The 13,662-nt window shown below is 36.9% G+C and overlaps 1 pseudogene; it reads right to left on the bottom strand.

Annotated features, from left to right (window-relative positions):
• Positions 1 to 1,858: 1,858 nt before the first annotated feature.
• LOC101699927 (sorting nexin-25 pseudogene) lies at positions 1,859 to 5,546 on the bottom strand (annotated as a pseudogene).
• Positions 5,547 to 13,662: the final 8,116 nt, after the last annotated feature.

The raw sequence follows: 13,662 nt of genomic DNA, 5'->3' as shown, positions 1-13,662 counted from the left end.
ACTCTAAGGCCTTTCAGTGCTGCTTCTGTAGCCAATGTCTCTGGATCTGTCCTAACTTCTCCATCCCACAATCCAGTTCCAAAGGCTTTTGAGCCACATGGCAAGGTAATGTCACAGCAATGACCACACTTCTCTGGTACCAAATTTCTGTGTTAGTTACCTTTATCTCTGGCTGTGGAGACAAAATATCTGACCCCCAAAGTTAGAAGGAAGGGGGTTTATTTGCTTACAGTTCATAGAGGTTTCAGCCCATAATCAGCTGACTCCAAGGCAGGAATGACAAACTGGCATCACAGAAGAGAAACAACATAGCACACACAAGGCAGCAAAGGTAACAAGAGAATTAACAGCATCTCTCTGCCTCTTTTATCTTATTCAGACCACTTAGGGCAGATACCACTCACAGCCTTAATCCTAGTGCCCTTGAGCCTGGCATTGCTTCATGAATTAATTCCAGTTTCACATTCTAGATCAATTCTATGACCATATGAGGCTTTGAGCGGGGACATCTAGACCCAAACTATAACAGGTGTCTTAGAAGTAACTATGAGGAGGTTGTTCCAGATAGACAAAGCTCAGTCAAAAAGACTGCACAGATGTTGTCCTATAGACTTTGAGGAAGAATATACAGTAAGAACACATCTTTATTGCAGGAAGTAAAATTTTGCAGCAGAATCCATATGCAAAATTTCCCTAAAACTAAAGCTACTTGATTTTCTGGCTGACAGCACTGACTACATTATAGGCACAATTTTATGTAATGAAAACTAAGCTAATCAGAATCATAGTTCCTTCAAATTCATTTTTTAGAGCATAGTTTTTTTTTATTCAGTAAGTTTATTGGTACATTTCAGGTATATATTATGATCACATTCATCACTGGGAATTTGTACCTGTACATGATATATCTTGGTTCTTCTTTTTTCCCCATTCCCCTTTTCTCCCTTTCACCCCTCAATCCTGCTGTATTTAAAAAACATCTTTGCTTCTGATTTTTCCTTATTTTCTCATATTTTTTCTTTCCTTTTCTCTTGCCCCCTATCCTACTTCCTCTTCCCCATTGGACCTTTTCTTCCTATTTCACATAATCTATTATACATTTTGGTAATCATTTACACTTTCAGTTTCTCACACCATACAAATGCTTCAGTATTTACACTGCAGTGTGCTATTTAGTTCACTTAAGAGTATGGCTTCAGTGTGTATCCATTTACCTATAAATAAATGGCTCTAGTTCACCATTCTTTATGACTTATAACTCTGTTGTATACTAAAAAAAAAAACTTCTTACCAATCACCAGTTGATGAGGATTTGGGCTGTTTCCAAGACAAATGGTGGTGGAATTATGGGGCAAAAGGAACCCTTCTCCATTGTTGGTAGGGGTACAGACTGGTGCAACCTGTGGAAACCTGTGTGGAGATTCCTCAAAGGACTAGGATTAGAGGTTCCATTTGAACCAGCTATTTCCTGCTGGGTATTACCCAAAAACATTAAAAGCATTATATCATAGAGATGTATGTGCACTGATATTTATAGCTACACAATATGTAAGAGCTAAATCTCATATCATATTTTAAAGAAAGTTTTCAGGAAGAAAGAAATAACCTATCTGTACAATATTTCTGCTTATTGCTGTATTATGAAATTCCAAATGTGTATAGCAGTCCAGGTTTCTTCTTTTGATTTTTTCATGCAGAAGTTGAAGAAATGTTTTAGTCAAGGTTGTCTTCTGGAACATTAGTTTGTCATTCTTTGACATTAAGCCTAATAAACATTATCTCAGTAATGAGAAGGGAGAATGAGAAACTAGAGTGATCTCACTGTATTTAAGAATCTGGTTAGTATTAGTAACAAATTCATCAAGTATTGATGCTCAGTTAACTTGCAATAAAATTCAAGGATCATTTGTTTTTCATTTTTATATTTTATTGCTTCAAATGCTTCAAACTATGGGAAATCTTTGGTAAAAATAAAGACAATAAAATTTTCACAATAACTTTACACAAAGCATTGCACAATAGTGTTCTGCAGTACACATGAAATAATATAGGAAGGTTCAGAGTTCTCAGGGAGGAAATTACTGTACAAGACTCATAGTTCATTTTAAAACAAATCTGCTTTCATAAATATTTAAAATATTATCCACATATTAACATTTATATTTCAATAATTATGTTGAACTTTAAAGTATTTAATTATTTAAATAAAAATCAATAAACAGAAGTTCTTTTTCCTATTGCCTACAATAGCATCAAGTCACCCTCTCCCTCAATTCTGCTTATTTTACATAAAACTAGAGGAATGTAACTAAAATGAAAATCAGTATGGTCCTCAGTCAAGCCCTCTGTGAAAAAGAGGAACATGTTTCATGTCTATTATGACACAGACATTTCTCTGGTGGTTTATTTCTGCAGCTCAAACTTGACCAGCTTTAAGTTGATCTAAATGAGTTCTCAGCTCAGGACACAGCTCAATTAGCAGCAGTTCCATCAGCACATATAACAGATGCTTATTGGCTCTTGTTTCTTGCAATGCCTTAAATATTTTTATTATACCATGGTGGGCATTTTGCTGTTCAAGAAGGCTCTGAAGTGTATCTGGAATGTTTTCAAGTAGCTTTTGCTGTGCTCTCTGTTTTGTTTCTTGACTTTGAGCTTTGCTTCTGATTCAGGTTGGTGGTGCCAATTTCCCATTTGGCCAAAAAGCATCCCAGAAAACATTAATGTAGTAAACTAGCATTGCTCACTGAAAATTCAACTCACTGTGTCCTGGATTTGTTTGTTGATGGTTCTTCCAAAAGTGACCTGAACAAGATCAATTAATGTTTTTCTCACCCACTTCAACATTTCTTGAAGTTCAAAAATCTCTCCAATCAAGATGAAACAAGGTTTAGCCAAGGCATATTTCCTCCCATCCATATCATCACCATAATCTGACATGTCACTGTCCTCTTCTGGCTCTTCCTCCTGATAGGAGAAGTCACAAGGAAGTTTTTCCAAAAATGAGGACAATGAAAAAGAGTTTTTTTCCCCCTGCACATCAATAACCTTAAGGTAGTCAGGAGAAGGGCTCAGAAAGGCATAAAGTGCTTCATTCTGACAGAGTCTTTCATCTGAAAGTAGATTCTGTAAAAATTTATTTAATTGATTCTTTGACTTGTCCATAAACTTGTGATCTATAGATTTGAAAGGCAGCTTGCTAAGAGAAGGCAGCTGAACTTTTTTTAAAGAAGGGACACATTCACTAAATTTTCAGTGTAAATTCTGAAACTCACTGAGCCTTCTTGGGACAGTCCAGTTCTTGGTTTCAATTCCTCCAACTTCTTGTAGGCTGACCATGACAAAGTAACAAGGCATTTGCTCACCATTCTCTTCTGTAACCTCTCCACTGGTAATGGAGGCTTTGCACTTGCCCAGGTTCTCACACCACCAGTTCTTGCCATGTGCAGCTGAAGGTCTGTACATTCTTTCTCTATTAGAAGTATTTCATCTTTCAACTTGGAAACAATCTTCTTATTAGGTTTTGGTGCATTTTGAATAGAATTTAGAACTTGCCTTTTGTATTCAAGTTTCTCATTTAGTTCTCGTAATTTGTTCACAGCAAACCTGGCTTGTTCATTAATCTCACTGATACCTTCAACTACAGCTTCCTCATCAGCCTCACCTCCTGGGCCCATTTCATCCTTGTTAGAAATCAACTATGAGTCTCATTTATTTTCCTCTTTTATCATCAATTTTTCATACAGGTCACTGACAATAAAGGAAGGGTAGTACTTGTCCTTTTGGGTCTCATATACATCTTCCTGGATTTTTCAGAACACCTTAAAGTCTTTATTTCCTACAAGACACTGCTGGATTTCTTTGTAAAGTGATTTTTCCACAGATATTTCTTTTCTTTCCACAAAGAAAATTTGATAAATTTCACCAACTAATTGTGGAATTTCATTCTTGTTAGTATTCTTTAAGATTCCCAAAAACTAATCAGAACTCTCTTGTCCATCTTTTCCGTGTATATTTGAAAGTGCTTTTGATACAAAGTATTGCCCAAGATATCTTCAAACTGAAGAATCTTCTGGCTTTGAGGCCCTTCCCCCTCACCCAAGGCCCCATCCTCCTGCTGGTCATAGGCAGGACCTCCCAGGATTCTGATTCTTTTCTCACACTGCTTCTTTGCCACAGTCAGCTGGTTAATGTACCTTTTAATTTTCCTGGCCCTCAGGAGGTCAGCTTTCATTGCAGCAGATTCCTTACCCTTGTGCCTTTTCAACTGGGGAAATCTGCTAATTGTAGTCACTTGGATTATTTCCACTACAATCTGATACCTCAGTTGCTTCAAGAACTCCACATCAGAACTGCCACTGATAAGTTTGATGAACTCTTCATAAGAAGGGGCATAGGTGTAGGCTCTCTTGTGTTGCTCATTCATCTGTTCTCTGTACTCCAACTGGGAAAGCAGCATTGGGTTAATGTAATCTGGATTACTCAACAACTCTACTACTGTCTTCAAGACTTTTGTTGTGAGAATTTCTGCAAGCATAATACGTAGGCTGAGAGACTGCACATCCTTTGAAGGGAGGAGACAAAGCACCAGAACTTGAGAACATATTTGTAAGAATCTTAGTTCATTCTCTGAATTCCTCAAGAATGCATGCAACACAAAAGGCCTTGGCTGTTCTTCATGCCTGGCATTAGCAGCTTTCAGGTCACAGAAATGAGTGAGTAAAGCCCTTACAACCTCATTGCAGACTACTTTAACCACAACCACGTGATTCATCCTGTGGTGTAGCTGCTTGGCAATTTCCCAAAAGTCTTCCAAGAGCAGGTGGTAAAGCTGTCCGTCATCTCTGCTGAGGTTTCCATACCAGGAAAGAATGTAATTTCTGTACCTGTAGTCAAACACTTCTTTCAGAGCTTTGTCCATATTATGAGAAATCACTACCCTTCTAGACTGAACTGTCTCAAGTGAGTTTCCACACACAGGACTCCCCAGAGGGCTGCGGGTTGCACTTTGGCTCCAGGCGGCAGAGAAGTCCCACGGCGGGGCTCGCGGGCTCCAGCAGAGGAGGGCGAAGACGGTCCCCAACAGGAAGGCGGCCTCTGCGCAGCTCAGGTACAAGCCGAGCAGCAGCAGGACTGTGCTCGTCCCCGTGCCCCCCGCCCCGCCCCACGCCACTGCCCAGCAGCCAGGCCCCAGGAAGGAGAGGGCCACCGCGGCGAGTGGGGCCACAGCCACCACCGGCATCTGGCAGCTCCCGCCGCCCGGCCCCGGGTCCACCGCTGCTCGAAGGCAGAGTCCGTGGCAGGGTGGCCGCCTGCGCCCTTGCTGTCAGTTGCATCAGGGTGCATGGTGCTTCCTGGGCCGCTAAGGACAGGCACTTCTCCCACCGCATTGTCCCCAGGCGCTGGCCCGGACGGTGGCCTCAGCAAGGTGCCTCCTTCCGGGCCGCTCCTGCCGCAGCTCAGGAAGTATGGGGAGCCTGCTCTCATGCCCTCGCCACTGGCCCTCAGAAGGAACGGCTCCCACGGACGCCGCTGAGCCGCTCCCAGCGACCTCTCAGCACAGCCAGCTGGCACCGGGTCGGGAGCGCGCCCAGGTGACCAGCAGTGTTGTGACTGAAGCCCGTGAGGCCTGACGCGGGCAAGAAGGATCATTTTTTATATGTCACTACCACTACCACAGAAATCAAATGTTAGAAAATGTCAATTTCTCTTTATCTGTTATTTTCTAGATCAATATAAATAATGTAAAATAATGAGCCAGGGATTGAGCCCAGTTGTTCCACCACCTCACAAGTGGATGGACCCGATTTTGATCCCTGGTACCAAAAAAATAAATAAAACTAAAAAATAAAATAAAGAAATGAGATTATTCATTATTCAATTTAATAAAGGTTCATTCCTTAAAGATAAGTCACTTTTCCATTCAGAAAATAATTTGATTTTCTCTGTTCCTATGCACTTTCTCTCTTACCACTTAACAGCTTTATTTTATTATTTTGGTTGTGAGTTTTGGTTACAATTTCGATCTACTAATATGCTCCTCTCAAGGTCATGAATCTAGATAATGTGTCTGATTAGCATCAGACTTGTATCTTGACTTTAGAATGTGCCTGGAACATGTGATAGACTTAAAATTTATTAAGTGAACAGTAGATGAATGAATGAGTTATGTTTGTCATTGTATGCTTGGGTTGCTTAATATTCTTAGGTTAGCTCTTTTCTGTTTGCCTAGTCTCCTTCCTATCTCTCCCTCAGTCCCTTTATGAAGTTTACCATCCATTTACTAACTCAACTCTCCTGTCCATACCCAATGCTTAACTCTCAATTTTTTGTGAAACTTCTATAGAAGTTATACAAGGGAAAATTATTATGGATCAGTACATAGCACCACAAAGTACATCTCTTGGTAGGCTGAGCACTTTGAAATTAAAGAGTTGGTAAGGGCTTCAGAAGCAATATCTCTCTAAACATCCTCTAGTAACACTTCTCAGGATCTACTTTCACCCTTAAAACCGGCTGTATCAATTAGCATTCAACTTCTTAAGGTGATATACAGTAAAGCTCCTGCCCTCCCAAATAGTCCATAACCTGGAAATAGCTCTTGGGCCCTCTACCACCTTTTCTGTGTACAAGCTTGCCACAAAGAAATTCTATGAGCTACCTCAGGTGGAAGTAGCTCATCTAAACTCTAATCTGGAAGGGTCTTGAAGTGTACTCAAGGGAAGGAAATGCTGTACAAAGTGTTCAGGTTGAACATTGAAAGTGAGGCCATCTGAGATCCTCTGTCCTCACAGAGGATCATTATGCCATCAATCCCCATTTTCTAAGGCAAATTCTATAGAGTAGTCCATTTTTAATTCAGCATTTTGATAAAAATTATTAACTTTCCTTGTATCTTTGGGTCTTCCTTTCAGCAGTTGCATATTCCATGTAAAATATTTTTTTAAATTGCAGCAAAATTAGTGAAATTAGTTTGGGTATATGGATTTTTACATATGATGTATTTTCATCTGTTTACAAAATTTACCGCCCCAATTCTCAGATTCACTTTCTCAATTTACCAAGTTGATTTTTTTAGTTTCCTATCTTCTCTTGGTCATTTATTTTCAAATTATTAAAATAAGAGGAAACTTGATATATAGACTTCTCAGAAAGTTATTATGGTTAAGGAAAGAAATTATGGCTATGGAAAGTTATTATGGTTATGGAAAGTAATATTATGGTTTACTGTACTATTCATATGATGATTTCTTATAGCTGAATCAAATAGAATTTCCATTTTTACTTTTCTTTTTTTGTTGTTTCTTTTTTTTTTTTGAGAAAGTCTATACAGATATCCATATTGATTGCACTAGTTTCCCCTCCCATCAGAAGAGAGGGCAAATTTCCTCACATCTGTGCTGAACTTTATTTTTTTAATTTAATTTTATTTATTTTTTTGGTACCGGGGATTGAACTCGGGACCTTGCGCTTGCGAGGCAGGTGCCAGAACCTCTAAACTAAACCCCCAGCCCTGAACTTTATTTTTTAATAACAATATAAGGCACTCTGATTAATGTGAGATGTAATCTCATTGTTTTAATTAGTATTTCCATAGTTGCTAAAGCTAAGTATTTTTTCATAGACATATTGGATATTTCTATTTCTCTTTTTAAGAATTATTTGCCCAATTAATTTATCCTTTTATTGTTTGGAATTTTTCCTTTTACTGCTGCTAATTTTTGTGATAAGACATAATTATCCTCTACCAGAAGAGGAGCTAGCTCTGATTTCCTTCCTTTCTTGGGGTTGCCTCTTCAGTTGGTTGATTGTTTGCTTTGCTGTGCAGAACTTTTAATTTGATATAGTCCCATTTGTTGATTCATGATATTAATTCCTGATTCTGTTGGGTGCTATTTAGAAAGTCTGTCTCTGTGTCTACAACTTTGAGGGTTTCCTGTAAGTTTTCTTCCAGCATTTAGAAGTTTCCAGGTTTACATCTAATCTCTGATCATTTGTATCTTAGTGTAGGATGAGAGATAAAGATCGTATGTCTCTACTTTCTGCATGTGCATATACAGGTTTCCATTGGCTTTTAGTAAAGAGACTATCATTTATCCAGAATAAGTTTTTGTTCCCTTTGTCAAAAATCAGATGTCTGGTGGTGCATGTGGTTGTTTCTGTGTTTTCTGTCTTTTTCTACTTGTGTTCATATTTATTGTATCAGTATTAAATATGTGTTTTTCTCCACCATGGCATTGCATTTTAATTTGAAATGTGGTAGTGTGATGCTTTCAAAATTATTCATTTGGCTCACAAATATTTCAGAATTTCTGTCTCTTGAGTTTCCATATGATTTTCTGGGTTGCTTTTTCTAGAATGGTAAAGAATGGTGGTATTTTACTAGAAATTAATAAAATCTTGAGATCGCTTTTTGTGATATGGTGTTTTTAACAATTCAAATTATTTTGACCAAAGAACAATTTAGTTCTCTTCACTTCCAATATATTTTTCAATTTTTTTCACTTTTTCCTAATTTTGATTTTTGTATTTTTATTGATACATATTTGTATACATAATGATTAGTTTAATCTCATGGAACTGGTACAGATACCTGACATTTTGTGATTCTTTAATGTAAGCTCCTCCCCACCCCATCCCTGCATCTCTTAAACCTCATCTTTCACATGCATATATTTCTTTCTGTCCATTAGACTTGTTTGATAACTGCTTGTTATTCTATGAACTTCATTTGCATTATTAGGTTATTTATTTATGATCCCTTTTTTCTAGCAGAGAGGCACAGCTCTAAACTTTCTTCTGAACTATTTTCATTGTGTTCTTCAGATTCTGATATATTGCATTTGTATTATCATTTACTTATAGTAATGTTTGAATGTCTACTTTTATGTCTTCTGGGACCCATTGACTATTCAGTAGTGCAATTTTCAATCACTGTGCTAGTCCTTTTTGTAGTTTCATTACTGTTGCTTTACAGATTCATCATATTATCATATTTTAGGACACTTAAGCTTATTATAACATATTAAGTTCAATAACATTTGCTTTGGGGGCTTAAAATATTATGTACTTTGTATAAATTTACACAGGATGCTACAAAGAATATGTACTATTTTGTTTTTAAACAAAAATTTCTGTATGAGTCTGTTATTTGAATTATAGCAAAGTCTAACTTCAATTTTTCATTGTTGTGTTAATTCTGGTTGACCATCTATTTGTGAGAGTAGGATATTGAAGAGACCAACAATTTTGCCTTGAATTCTCAAGTGTTTTGTGAAACTGGGTACATCAAGGTTGGCTGTATACATATTTAGAGTGGTTATCTCTTGGCAAATTGCTCCCTTCGCCAGTAGCCTGTGGCCTTCTTTGTCTCTATTGAATCATTTCTCACTGAAATCTTCTTTGATGGATCTAAGCATAACTACTATGACTTTTTTTAGCCTTCAAGCTGACTAAAGTGTCCTTTTCCTTTTAACCAGTGTCTTTTTAGGCCACATTTGATTCTTTCAGGCAACATATGTCTGGGTGTTGTGTTTTCATTCGATCTGTTATTTTATGTCATTTTTTGAAGACTTAAGACAATTTCATGAACTATTGTTAAATGTTTTGTATTAATTTATTTCATTTTGTTCTTTTTCTAGTGATTGTTCCATAGCTGATATTTCATATATATATATATATATATATATATATATATATATATATATATATATATATATATAAATTGGTACATTTTAGGTATACAATACATTTACATTTATCATTGGATGTTTATACCTGAACATGATGTATCTTAGTTCTTATTTTTTCCCCATTATCTATGCGCCCTTTACCCCCACCACCCTTCCCTATTTACATAGTCTTTGTTTCCATTTTTTTTCTTTTTCATAATTTTTCCTTTCCTTTCTTCCCTTCCCCTTTCCCCTCCCACCACCCTTCCACCTTAGGAACCCTTCTCCATTGTTGATGGGAGTGCAGACTGGTACAACCACTGTGGAAATCCGTATGGAGATACCTCAAAGAACTAGGACTAGAGGTCCCATTTGACCCAGCTATTCCCCTACTGGGTATCTTCCCCAAAGAATTAAAAGAATCATACCACAGTGATATATGTGGACCTATGTTTATAGCAGCACAATTTCTAATAGCTAAAGTTTGGAAACAGCCCAAATGCCCATCAACTGGAAACTGGATAAAGAAGATGTGGTTTTTTTATAAAATGGGGTATTTCTTTTTTTATCTATTCCCACAGTGAGATTCATTTTTCCCCTTAGTCTCATGATTGTGACTGCTCCCTTTATGTGCTTTGAAAATTCCCTTAAGAATTTTTGACCATTTTTTAGTTAGTATTTCTTTAGACTTCTTTTTGAAGGTCTTTATTTTTCCTTCAAATTGACTATGCATAGTACTGTAAGTTTGTAATTATTTTCCTCATGGCTTGAAGTACATCAATTCAAGCTGTTCTGGCTTTTAGATTTTCAGTTGAAAAAATTTGTTTTTGCCTCTGGTGAATAATTCTAAGTGATTTAGCATTTCTGCTCTTAATCTTCTATGTCTAAATTTTTTGGCAACTTGAGTATGATGTGCTATGAGGTGTTTCTTTTTTGGTTATGTTTATTTGCCTCTGTTCCCTAGTACAAGTTTCTTCTACAATTCCAGTGAGTAGGTTTCCTATGCCATTGGCCTGTACTTTGTCATCCTATTTGGATCTTCATTTCAACCTTTGAGATTTTAAAAGTGTCCTGGAATAATTTTCTCATTACCTCACATTCTTTATACTCTTACTGGGCCATTGCCACAACACATCCAGTTTGTCATTTCATTCTGATATTGTTTCTTGTTTTTCATCTTAACTATTGTTGAAACTTTCAATTAAATTTTTAATTTGAATATGTAAGGATTGACTTCTAGGATTCTTTAGTTCTTTTCCCAGAATTTCTATTTTTAGTGATGTACTCTATCATATATTGCACCATGAATTCCTCTTTGATTCATTCAGGTCTCTATTATATCTTCTTTGATCTCATTAAATATTTAAGTATTTGATTAATTCATCTCCTTATTCGCATCTTCTTTGCTGTCATTGATCATTACCACTATCACGTTTTAAAATTCTATGAAATTTCTTCCACTGCAATATAATGGAATCAATTTTTGGAAGGGAATTATTAATTTGGTAAACATACTGATTCCTTGTCTCTGATGATTCTTTGTGTGTGTTTGTGTGTATGTGTGTGTGTGTGTGTGCTGAAGTTTGAAGATCACTGGGAATGGGGAGCTGCCTGAAGCCACCTGATTGGCCCCACCAAAATCAGGACCTATCACCCATCAGAGGACCAGTGAGGACCAGACCTTTGTGGGTGCCTGCAGGTCCTCCTCCCCCTCCTGGTCTCTGGCCTCCTGGCTGGTCCTGTACCTTCATCCACACTGCAGAGGCACAGGGGGTCAAAAAACCCATTGTCATGCGCTCCAGAAGATAGAGCAGAAGTGAACAACAAATATATTTTAGATTTGTCCTCGATTTTGATTTAATTCACATGATTAAAGGTGATAGATTAATAACTACCAAAAAATTGGGATTTTCTAAGCTGTGCTTGATTCTAATGTTGTTGCTGATTGTATCACTTGGGCTAGTGTTGTGATTGATCTAATCAGTTATCCTTCCTGGTATAATGAAAATGAGATTGCCCCAGAGTCATTAGAGACTCAAAATTTAAAGACCAGCTATATATGGAAGACACCTCTGAGAAGCAATCATTCCATAAGGGTTATAAATACAAGCAACAAGGATACTTATGATAAGCAACATTAAAATATCAACCTAGGAATTTAACGAGTGTATCAACAACAAAAATAGAAATGAGAAGACATTTAAGCAAGGCACAAACCCAGACTTCCAGCTTGTCAAAGGCAAATTCTGGGGGAAATGGGGTGGAAAAGTCTGATAGTCAACCACCTGGACACCCTGAACTGATAGTAGAGAAAGTAACAAAATACATGAATGAGGCTCTAGAAAAATTCAAAGCAGAAATCCTTTTCCAGATAACTACAGAGATGGTGAGCAGAGTGAAAGATATGATTAGAGGTTCTAGGACAGAAACAGACAAAAAAAAAAAAAAAAAAAAGAGCTCAGAACCAAGCTGTAAGCCATGAATGCCCAGCATATGAAAGAAATGGAAACCATGATTGCCCAACATATGAAAGAAATAGAATCCATGAAACACATTCAAACAGATATCTAGGAGATTAAAAACTCAATTGAAAGTATTCACAGCTGACTGAGTGAATGTGAAGGTAGAATATCAGATATAGAAGAGAGGATTTCAGTTAAGTGACCATGAAAACAGAGATTTCTTTAAAATAGTAAGGGACCATGAGAATCAATCCAGCAGCTGCTAGATGATGCAAAGAAGAATAACATAAGACTGATAGGAGTTCATGAAAAAGGAGGAGAAAGTACAAATGACATAAAAAATCTGTTCACAAAAGTAATAGTAGAAAACTTCCCAGACAGAGGTAGAGAATTAGATATACAGAAAAGTGAGGCATATAGAACTCCAACTAGGCATGATGAACAAAATCTATAGCTAGACATATAATAATCAAGATCCCAGAATCCCAACAGAAGAACAAAGTCCTACAAGCAGAGAAAAGAAACAAATCACACACAAAGAAAAGCCCATCAGAATCACAACACACATCACACACTCAAGTCAAGAAGAGCCTGGAGTGAAGTATTTCAAGCCCTAAAAGAAAATAACATCCAACTTACACTGTTGTATCCTGCAAAATTTTCTATTAAAATCCATGGGGAAATTATATTCTTACATGACAAAGAACACCTGAGATATTTCATGAACAACAAACCAGCACTCCAGAAAATTCTAAACAATATCCTAGAAAAAGATAACGAAGGTCACAACTCCTTGAGGCCCAACAGAATGAAGCCACCAGGGACAGCAAGAAACTAAAGGGAAAGGGGAAAGAAAAAAAATAAAAGAGACTACAAAAGTAAAACATCATGACAAGGATGAGTCAATACTTATCAATAGAACCATCAATATTAATGAACTCAATTCTCCAATCAAAATATATAGACTGGCAGAATGGATTAAGAAGCAAAATCCAACAATATGCTATATACAAGAAACACACCTAACTGAAAAATAAATGCATAGACTGAAAGTGAAAGGATGGAAACATTTCTCCACATGATAGGGAGCTGGAAAAAAGCAGGGGTAGCAATCTTACTTGTGGACAAAGTAGATTTCAAAACAAAATTTATTAAGAGAGACACAGATGGTCACTACATCCTTGTGAAGGGAACAATCCAAGAGGAAGTGATGACAATCATAAATATACATGTACCAAATATGAATAACCCCAACTATACAAAACAAATATTAATAGACATGAAAAACCATATAAGCACTAATAAAATTGTAGTGGGGTCCTCAATACCCCACTATCACAAATAGACAGATCATCTAGACAAAAAATTAACAACAAAATTCTAGAACTGAATCAAGATGATGAACAAATAGACTGAATAGAAGTTTACAGACTATTCTACATCAAAAAGAAAATTTAAGAAGAAACTAGACAGTTTCTACAAGTAAATGATAATCCCAGTACAGCATGCAGGAATCTATAGGACACAAT

The sequence above is a fragment of the Heterocephalus glaber genome, unplaced genomic scaffold (genome assembly GCF_053883595.1).
Source record: "Heterocephalus glaber isolate CG9 unplaced genomic scaffold, H.glaber_assembly_v1.0 deba00000896, whole genome shotgun sequence".
NCBI classification, from domain to species: Eukaryota; Metazoa; Chordata; class Mammalia; order Rodentia; family Bathyergidae; genus Heterocephalus; species Heterocephalus glaber.
Note: the sequence above shows the minus strand (reverse complement) of the source record. Positions and strands in the feature narration are given on the sequence as shown.